We start from the raw sequence: 10,810 nt of genomic DNA on the forward strand, positions 1-10,810 counted from the left end.
ACGCGATATCATGAATTTAAGTTTATTAGCGCATCGCTTGCTTTTATGAAACGCAGTCAGCTACTGCGGACTCTTCTAATATATAGCACATAGACGCCCTCTCTTTCGTGAAAATAATATCCGACAAAATGAATAAAATGTGCATCTTCAACGAATTTTTTTTTTACTTGTCTTCGAATCTTCTACTTGTCTTTTGACTGGTTTTGCGATGGCGCACGAAAACGTAAATATACAGTGGTGACACTTAACGAGTAAAAAAAAAAAAAACATATGTCGACATATGCTACGCGTCATTCACACCGCCGGGCACGTGCCTCTCCGAAACACGGGCGCGAGCAATTCAATGCGACCGATTCCGGCGCTCAAGAAATGCAAAAAAAAAATTAAAATGATAGGAATACACTTGTTACATTATCTCATCTCAATCGTAGTCTTGTTTTGGTCCTGATTTAGTTATCCCAGAGGCGTAACCATTGGGGAGGGAAGGATTCAGGGGGTTGGGTGTGGGTCTTGGTCACGTGGTCGCCGGACGGACCCATAGGCGGAGAGTACAGGGGGGCTGGGGGGCCTGCCCCCCCCCCCCCCCCCCCGAACTGCCTCATGGGGGGGCAGAGCCCCCCCTGGCGCCGGCCCAGGGTATTTTTTAAGAGCTTGGCTTAGGTCCCCGGGTCCTCCTGTCTGGCAGCTATTTCACAGGAGGCTGTTTATGCCCGCTTCTTTTTCATTTCAGCCATTTAAAGTGAGGCACATGGGCCGGTGACAAGTCAAACATTCAACGGAAAAATGCCCCTCAAACGGATTTTTGCGTGCAGAATATGTTGTGCTGATGAACAACGGAAGCGACGACTTAAGCATGAGAAATTTAAAAAATTCACAGGCGATTACGATACTGCCTAATTCGCTGAGCGCAGCCTCGTGTTCGGGCAACACCAGCTGTGTTTTGACTATCCGCAGTTGTAGCAATGTAACATTCGTTACATATTGCCACAGAAACTGCCAGCGCTCGAGTGCTACGCACACTATATACTCTGTGCATTGCAGCTGTCGCGAACCAAGAGAAACGCCCACAGCCCCGTTACGACAAGCGAAGCCAGCCGCAGTGCACGTGCCAGCCCTGCATGCGCACGAGCGACAGAGGAAGAAAGCGAGGTTAGAGGCCAGTATCTCGTGATATCGACAGGCTCCGCGTTCGCTCTCTTTCGTCCTCGTTCGCGCTATCGGTTACGCCGCCGACGCCAACGGCGATGCCGCTCAACGCAGGAACGAACGCCTAAGAGCTGCGCTCTAATTGTCTTGAACCCCGTAGTGAATGGTTTTTGAGAACACAAAAATGATACTGAGAATACAAAGCAATCCCGACACAGTCAGTCAGTCAACGCTTTCGCACAAACTTACTCGCCAATAAAAAAACGGGTAATTTCTTGGTTGCCTACATATTGGTACCCTTCGACATGCCTGCTTATAAAAGTGCCGAGAAAAAGCTTGTACGCAGATTTGATTTATCAGTAAAGGGTTTTACTAAAAGTTCGGCCACCAATGAGCAACTCGATTACTCGTCCAGATTCATAACCGCAGCTTCGCACATGGTGTAGTGGTAGCAAATGGTATTTGCTACCATCTCAGAATTACTTTCGGCCACCTTGAATTGAACTCACTGGCATATAATTAAAGCTTCCCTTGATAGCGTTAGCCTACTCTCTCCTGTGTGGCGCATGTTCTAACAAAGTAAAGCCTAAGCCCACGCATTGCGTGAATCGATCTACGCGACGCAGTCAACAAGTCAACGAAAAAGGTCGCCTACGCGACCTTTTTCGCTTCGAGCCAAGAGTTACGAGGTGGATCGATGTCTTTGTGTAAACTGAAAAATAAATCTAGGGTCTTCCACTTACATCTTCATTATGATATCGCAGGCACCTAAGAGACTAAAGTTACATTAAATTCTTTAATTTGGAAGTTGGACTCCTCTCTCACTCTCTCTCTCTGTCTGTCTCTCTCTCTCTCTCTATATATATATATATATATATATATATATATATATATATATATATATATATATATAATGAGAGTGAGAGAGAAATGTGGAAGAGTAAGTCGGGCCCCCGCCCCCTCCGGTAAAATGAAAACTCTCCGGCTATGGACGGACCAGCACCAGATCGACGAACTTTCCGCTTCATGGGGCATACAACGGTGGTGGTGGTAACAACTTTATTAAAATTCCGCTCAGGTAATGCCTGGCAGGCCCGAGAATGGCCGCTCACGAGGAGCGACCCTTTCGACCCAGGTGACGAGCGCTTGCTGTATTCTCCCATCGCGGCCGCTCTGAGGAGCCTTTCCCACGTCTGTTTTGCGGGAGCTGGCAGGAGGGGCAAACCCTAGCCAATGTTTGATTTGTGCAGTTTTGACATACTGAGCTCTACTGCCCGTTGGTAATTATGGCCAGCCTATGTGGGCGAGGGAACGAATCAGTTTGGATTTGACGAAAGATCGACGCTTGCGCTCTCGTGAGGCTTGCGTGCGCAGGCGGATAAATTCGCCTTTTGTACCTGTAGTAGTGTGCGACTTCGTGGTATATCGTCGGTGCCTCATCCACGGGACCCGAGTCTGAGGGGCAACCTACCGGTTGATCAGACCTCGGGCTACCCAGTGCGCCTCGTCCCTTAATTCCCAGAATGGCCGGGGACCCATACCCTAGGTCAACACTTGTGAAGTCACGCGTAAGACTCGCGGGGCACAATGACGCTTATGCTACCTCGAGAAAAGTTAGCGATGACACTTTTGGAGTCCCACATAGGGCGACTTGTACGGGGGGATCGTGATGGCCAGTGCAATAATTGCAGAATATAATGCTTTATTCGCATAAATAACACAGGGTGAGGCGCTAGCCTTTTTGTCTCGTGCAGTTTTTTTAGATGCGAAGCAGCTCTTTGACTCACGTGTGTAACGCCGTACGTTATGTGCGTCCGTACGAATGCGCCGCAACGCGTTCCCCTCGCCGTAGGTGTTGGAGCGTTGCCAAGTAGGTCACGCCACAGCTGGGCGTTGACGACACGCTCCCCTCGCACGCTTCCCTCGCAGGTGCGCGCTGACGTCACTCTCTCTCTCACCCGCAACATGCTCGCCGCAGCGCCCGCAGCTTCCGGCTGCTCCGCCCGCTCGCAACACCCCTGAACGTGTCACTTCTCTCTCGCTTCGCCCTCTCCACCGCCCGCAACGCTCGACCGCACGTCGAGTGGAAACACTCTTTCGGCTCGTTTATTTGCGATGGAGAGGACGCCGGAAGACGCGGTAGCGTCACCCTCGACCGACACTACACCGAGTTTCGCTTCAAACCGTTCTTCCAGCACCCGCGTCGACGCCCGTTTCAACCGGGTCAACGCCGTGCGCACCGCTGCTGCTTCGCGTCCCATCAGGGTTCCCTTGGGAGATGGTCCAAGTTTATTTTTTCAGCTTTTCTTTTTTTTTTCGTGGTTTTGTGAAGAAAGGCGATTGCGCATGCGCGGCTCTGGTGTCTTTGTCTAACATCACATATCTATCTCGATCGCGTGCATTTCCTTACGATATAGCCGCGCGCTCGGCACTTCCGAGTCACACACAACGTGCGTGCTGGTGCGAGGACATACCGTGGCGCGGCCATGCGGAGGCGTCCGTGTGACGTGCAAGGTTGGATTGCTGCGTCAGCCCTCTCCCGCTCAGCCCGCAACCGCTTTCGCGTCTTCTTTTTTATTATTATTGCTGTACTTCACTTTGAGGAAGTTAGTAAAATACTGCTGTGGCTTCGTCAGTGACATTACGAAATGCGAAAGAACTGCTCCGAAAAAAAAAAAAGATATTACGTTCCTCAAACTGACTGACGTCATGCACCTTGACTGCCGGCGTCGTCTGCTACGGCCGTCGATATGGAAGCCGCGGGGGCCGAGCGCGCTGCTTTTGTAAAAGGTGAAGAAGCATTTTGTGTCTAAACTAAGCATCTAATGGGTTTTAGCGTGTGCTTGTGGCAAAGAAACATATTTTCGCTGCAAGAAATGCCTGAAACGTGAACACCGTGTAACTTCATTAATTGTGGGTTCGCATCTAAAACCGGGTCGCGGTTGACAGGAGAAAGAAATGGCATGGGCAAATTTGCATTCCTGTTTAGTACACATAGTCCCATAGTATAAAGAACAACGCAAGCGGTTTGTCCGCTTTGTGGGAAACAACCCAACATGCTTACTGCTGCATGCAGCCGCAACCTTTCTCAAATTATTGGAGGCAAACGCACAAGAGCTATATGCACGCGCGTGCCTCATACAGGGTTGTAGCTAGATAACATTTTACATAAGCACATGTTTGTCTGCGGCACGATTTTATATTTATCTGTTGCTCGTGATTGCGCGAATTTTCTGCGGTTTTCACACGGTGCATTTTTTATCGCTATCGAGCCACATCGGGACACAACCTTTCTACGATTTACTCTGTTCTGCAGTTGGCACAGAGGGGCCAATCGCGATCGAAAAATACGGTCCCGATAGGGCTCAACTGCGAAGGTAAATGCACCGTGTACCACCGGGCCGCATTACTTTGCGCATTTGAATGCACTAGCATGCTGCAAGGGGTGGCTTACTAAGGTCTACATGTCAACTTTATGCTTATGAAGCGCGAAAAACACGGGATGAAGCAGATACACACAGGACAAGCATTTGTCCTGTGTGTGTCTCTGCTTCGTCCCCGCTTTCTTTTTTTTTTTTGCGCTTCATAAGCATGAACCGATTCCAACTAAATAAGTTAGCTGTGTTCGCAACTTTATGTTTCAGTAAAAGTACCAGTGTCCAGCATTCACAACTTCATTGATAAGCAGTATGACACTACGCGGCTGCTGTTACAAGCTGAATCACTGCTTGGGGCCCGAGTACTTGAATTTAAGCTTGAGGGCCGTACGGGCCTCAAGCTTAATTTCGACCCCATGGAGGTGTTCGAAATTTCTGGAGCTCTCCACTACGGCGCCCCTCATAATCATATCGCGGTTTTGGGACGTGCAACCCCAACAATTATAAAACGTGAAACAATTATAAACGTGGCCATGAATTGTCGCCTGTAGCGCAACATAAAAAAGAAGTCACACTGGATGGTCTCATTCTACAGACATCCTCACGGAACTCCACGAGCTGGAAATAATAATAAAGGAATGCCAGGTGACGGTGGTATCTCGTTCTTACAAAGTAGGGTAGCAGTGAGACTCGCACTGTGGCATGGAGCAGTGTAAAGTACCATGCCGCCGATAACTTTGACTGCACTTTCTCACATTGTGTAGTCTCTATAGGTGTCCGCAAACATGAAGCGGGAGCAAAACAACGCTGTACAAAGCGGAAAACGCCAGAAATCGCGGTTAAAAGCAACGCCTTCAGCCGTCCGCTTCCCTTCGCCGGAGCAACGTGAGATCACGTGATCCAACCATGCACGTCACAGCGATCGCAGCGCCCGCGTCTCCAGTGGTGGGCCTCGCGCCCATATTCGACATAGGAAAGTTGCAGCCAAGTTTTCAAGGAAACGCAAGCAAGCCAGATGACCATTAACGCAGCCGCAGGAAGGGTCGGGCTCCAAACCCGCGACCCCTCCTCTGGCGCCCGAAATATTTGTTTATATATATATATATATATATATATATATATATATATATATATATATATATATATATATATATATATATATATATATATATTGTGAGGCAACATTCAGAACCCGCAAGGCACTTCTTTATTGTTTCGAGTATGAGCCTCCCAGCCCAATAACCCAAGCGGTGATGAAGAGTATGTACATATGAGAAGCTCACACTAGACAGTGCCGGGGCCCCAAAGCGGCTTGCGTACGTAAGCCCTTGCGTTCTTTTGTATTCTCCGTGCATGCGGCTGCGAGTACAAAGGAACGCAAGAGCGTGCGTACGCAGGCGGCTTGGGGTCCCCGCCCCAGCCGCGATTTAGGCGGGAAATGTACGCCGAACGAATGGCTTGAGACGCGAAACGTGAGCTATCTCAGAAGCACGGTAACGACGGTCCCAAGAAACCTCGACGGGGGTGACAAGATAGTTCATTGGGAGTGTTTGTTCACGAACAATGTAAGGTCCAAGGAAGTGCGATTGAAACTTCTCACACAATCCGGGAGTACGAACAGACGTCCAAATACGTATAGTCCTTATATAATAATATCTGGGGTTTAACGTCCCTAAACCACGATTTGATTATGAGAGACGCCGTAGTGGAGGTTCGACCACCTGGGGTTTTTTAACGTGCAGTCGTATAGTCCTATCATCTCCAGGATGCAAGGTGACGTCGCGACGAAAGTTGTCATAACGCATGCTTGCCGTCTTGTAGACTGGCCTCTGTGTTGAGGTGAGTACGTTGTCGACATTCATCAAGCCTAGAGGCGAAATGCTCTGGTGTTGTTGTAGAGGTCTTCGTTGAAAAAAGAGGCGTCCATGGCGAATGTCGGCACACGACCGTAGACGAGGTAGAAACGTGAATATCCGGTAGTTCGTTGGACAGCGATGTTGTGCGCAAACGTCACGAACGGTAAGATTGTGTCATAGTCATCGTGGTTTGGTCCGATGTACACCGATATCATGTCGGTTAGTTCATATATGTCAAGTTCTGAATTTTGGGGGCAGCGTGTACGGGAAAGGTGTCTGTGATTGAGGTCAGTAAAAGGCACTTGGGAGATAGATGGCGAAAAAGCAGGGGCAGGGCCTTCTTGATTTTTCCACTCTCGGGGCCGCGATAATGCGAGACGTCCTTCAGAGGTGTGCAGGGGCGCTTTCTGGCGCACAGGCGGGGCAGGTTATTTGAGCGGAGCAGCTGGCCGGGGCGATGTTATCGATTTGCACCTTTCACGGAACACGACGGCGACGGCAAAAATGCGCCTCGAGTGCCCATATAATTGCTACCGCAATAAAAGCTTCAACAATTAAGCGGACTACATGACCAGCCGCGCGCGAGCTGCGAGTTCACTTCGTCGTTGCCGTGTTCGCGTGATTGAAAAATAATAAAGCGGCGTTCGCGTGATAAAAAGGGCACGGCAAAATAGACAGACCCGATGGCTTTCAGTAGCTTTCACCTTCGAGTCGTCTTAAGCGAATTCGAACTGTGATTTTTTGCTCAAGTCAGACGAGACGACGGCATGCGCAGCCATTGACATCTACGCGTTGAAAAGCAGAACCAGGCAGAACTACGGCGCCAAATAGAGCAGAAATTTAATAATACTGCAATGTCTCGAAGTGGAAAAGTGAATCGAACCAAGGAACTCGTCGCATGAGCGCAATGCGAAACGAATAACGACGAACGGAGCCGAAACTTTTCTCTATCGTACCCATATTTCCTCGCGCATACGTGGACAAAGTACGCTTGAGCCATCACTATTTGACATTTTGGTCATATTTACAGTGAAAACTACAACTTCCCCAAGCAGCCAGAGGCGTTTGGCGTTCCCAGGATTCCATTTGGGGAAAGGGGGGGGGGGTGCACGTCTTTCTACACTACACCTCCGCGCGTGCGTGTGGGTGTGTGTGCGTGTCTGTGCACGGTTTTTTTGAGACCTGGTGTTTCTGCAGTTTATTACCTATGTTTTGGCTGGGCAGCGGCCTTCATCCTGGCGCACAGAGCGTACAGGGTGTTTCAAGAAATGTGTCTGAAAATCCTCAAGTAGAAAAGTGCCCCGCAGCCAATATTTGACCGCTACCGCAGCCATTACTTTATATGTGGCGCTGGGCATCTTCAGATGAATAGAGACGTTAATTACAGCAGTAATAATAGAAATGAAAATAATTAAGATTTTATCAAATGGAGATAAGCGGTTGGGTCAAATGGGAGAATTGAAGTGCTTACTGCGAATACCCAATTGTGGCTTTCAGATTTCCGAAAAGTGGCCGCTGGTAATTATTGCGTAGTGATGAAATCGGAGACGTTTTCACCGGCGACACCGAAACCGAAGCGCCAAAGAGCGCAAGTGCCACGCCCTTCCGTGACACCCAGAATGACATTATGCCCCTCACGTTGCGCTGCCACGAAGCGAAGCAAATCGGTGGTTGATAACAGCGCTCGCTCATCCCCTGCAAGGGAAACAGTGTCGTCATTCTGGGGCGCCACGAAAGGAGGTAGCACTTGCGCACTTTGGTGCTCCGGTTTCAGTGTCGCCGGTGAAATGTCTCCGATTTCATCACTACGTAATAATTACAGCGGCCACTTTTCAGAAATCTGAAAGCGGCAATTGGTTATTCGCAGTAAGCACTTCATTCTTCCATTTGACCCGACCGTGTATCTCCACTTGGTAAAAAGTTATTTTAATTTCTACAATTAATGCCGTAATTAATGTCTCCAGTCATCTGAAGGTGTCTGCCACCACATATAAAGTAATGCCTAAGGTAGCGAACAAATATCGCGCTTCTCTAATGTTTAGGGATTTTCGGACACATTTTTTGAAATGTGTACGAAAATCCTCTAAAATAAGGAAAATATATTGGCTCGCTGTCTTCATAATTACATTTTATGCGTAAATTAATTGACTTTTTAATGAGTGGACTGGATACAGATGGTCGGGTCAAATGGGAGTATTGGAGCCCGTCCTGCGAAAAGCCCATTGCCGCTTTGAGGTTTCCTAAAAGCGGCCGCTGGTAATTTTAGCAGCGTGATGAAATCTGACCGATTTCGCCCGCCAAACCGAGACCGAAACGTGGAAGAGCGCAAATGCCGTACTCCTCCGAGACTTCCAGAATGAGCGAGCATCGTTAAATCAACCATCGATCAACTTCGCTTCGTCGGTGTGCGGGCTATGCTTGCGATTATAGCACTTATGGCGCACGTACGTTAAGGAATTTGGAATAAACCAACACCACGGCAATCGTTCTTGAGAACAGTGACGTCATTCTGGTAATCTGCGTTCTTCGGCGCTTCGTTTTCTACAGCGAATTTGGCCGAACTTGATTACTCCGCAATTATTACCAGATGCAAGCCTCTTTTTCGAAATCTCAAAGTGCCAATGGCCTCTTCGCAGAAAGGACTTCAATTGACCCATTTGATCCGGTTGCCTGTCTCCACTAATTAAAAAGTTAATTTTCTTTAATTACTGTCGTAACTGATGCCTTTAGTCATGTTAAGTTTAGTCATGTGGTGTCTGCCACTAGAGAAAAAGTAATTATAAAGGCAGCGAATGAAATACTTAGATTCCATTATTTTTGAGGATCCTCGGAAACATTTCGTGAAGTACCCTGTATACAGCACACTTATACACAAACACACACGCACAGAATGAATAAAATATTCGGAGGGGGTAAGGCGTGGGTTGAATATCTTAATGCAAGCAACCTTGCATGCTGTGCAACCTCCAAGCCTACGCTCGAAGGCAGCTTCACCACAACCTCAATGCACTGACAAATGTACTTTGTTACATGATGCTAACAATTCATGGAGGTCGATGGCCATCAGCTTACGAAAAGCAAGACAATTATTTAAATTGAGAATATTATTACATTGAAGTTCGCTACATCAATGTTTATCAGGCGTATCCGATGTCAGTGCTCCAATAATTTCACAGCACAATGCACATTACTTGATAGTTATTGCTATTAACTGTACAGCATAACAATGTGCATAATATTTCTTGTTATAAACAAGTAAATCCACTTCAGTATAATATACATATCACTGCACGATTCATTCTATCACCAAGTACTGCAATTCGAATGATAGAATCTGCATTGCAAGTGCAGCCTCTCAGAACGGTATTTGTATTCCAACACTATCATTAATCATGGTGAATACCAATACGAAATACGGCTGCACACAAAAAAACAAGCAATGCTAGCATGTATGTACATATATATATATATATATATATATATATATATATATATATATATATATATATATATATATATATATATATATATATATATATATATATCGTCGCGACTTCAAGACAGAGGTCGTAATGCACAGGTCGAGAGAACAGCAGCAGGTCGGTCTTTTTAATACCACGCACCAGCGAGTTATTCTTTCTCCTTTCTACCTTTTGTACACAGCATATGCACATTTATGTTGTCATCTTTCTTGCAGCACGCACGTGGCAATATTATATATATATATATATATATTACACTTTTATACACTATATGTCAATACAACACACACGTATTACCAGTGGTATTACTATAAAGGAGTGCCAAGAATGAGCATACACACAGTAAAACAAAAACAATGTCACCAAGATATTTAAAGGTGCCCTGCAACACTTTTCCAAGTAATTTTCTAATGACTTCACTAAAAGAGCTTATTGCCTCACGAATTGACTGCCGAAAAAATTTTTAGAATCCGTCAAGTACGGGCGGAGTAACAGGGATTTGCCGCATGCTTTAAGCACTTTCTCTTTTCGTACCAGCGAGATGCGTCCCTTCGTGAGCGCGCATCATGACCTTGAACACTTTTAATGTTTTCTTCGCACATGCGGCTTGCTTTCAGTGTGATCGCCGTGCAGCCACGTGGCGGCATTCCTCGGCGGCCACGGTAACTATGCACCTCGCCATGCCAAAATCAGCCAATGGCCGTGGACTTGGGTATATGGCGCAGTGATTTGGGTATATGGCATCATTTGTAGAGAGAAGAGGGAACGATTTCTAGCTGACTTTGAGAATTATTTGTATATTCCAGGCCGCGTGCTGCGCTGTAATGTTTGGCTCGCGTGTTCTCAGCAGCCTCAACTATCGATCGGCAGTGTTTTCTGACCATGCTGAACAAGTGTTGCAGGCTCCCTTTAAGAAAATCAATAAAGCTGTTAAATACATAAACTATTC

The sequence above is a fragment of the Rhipicephalus sanguineus genome, chromosome 1, assembly GCF_013339695.2.
Source record: "Rhipicephalus sanguineus isolate Rsan-2018 chromosome 1, BIME_Rsan_1.4, whole genome shotgun sequence".
Lineage (NCBI taxonomy): Eukaryota > Metazoa > Arthropoda > Arachnida > Ixodida > Ixodidae > Rhipicephalus > Rhipicephalus sanguineus.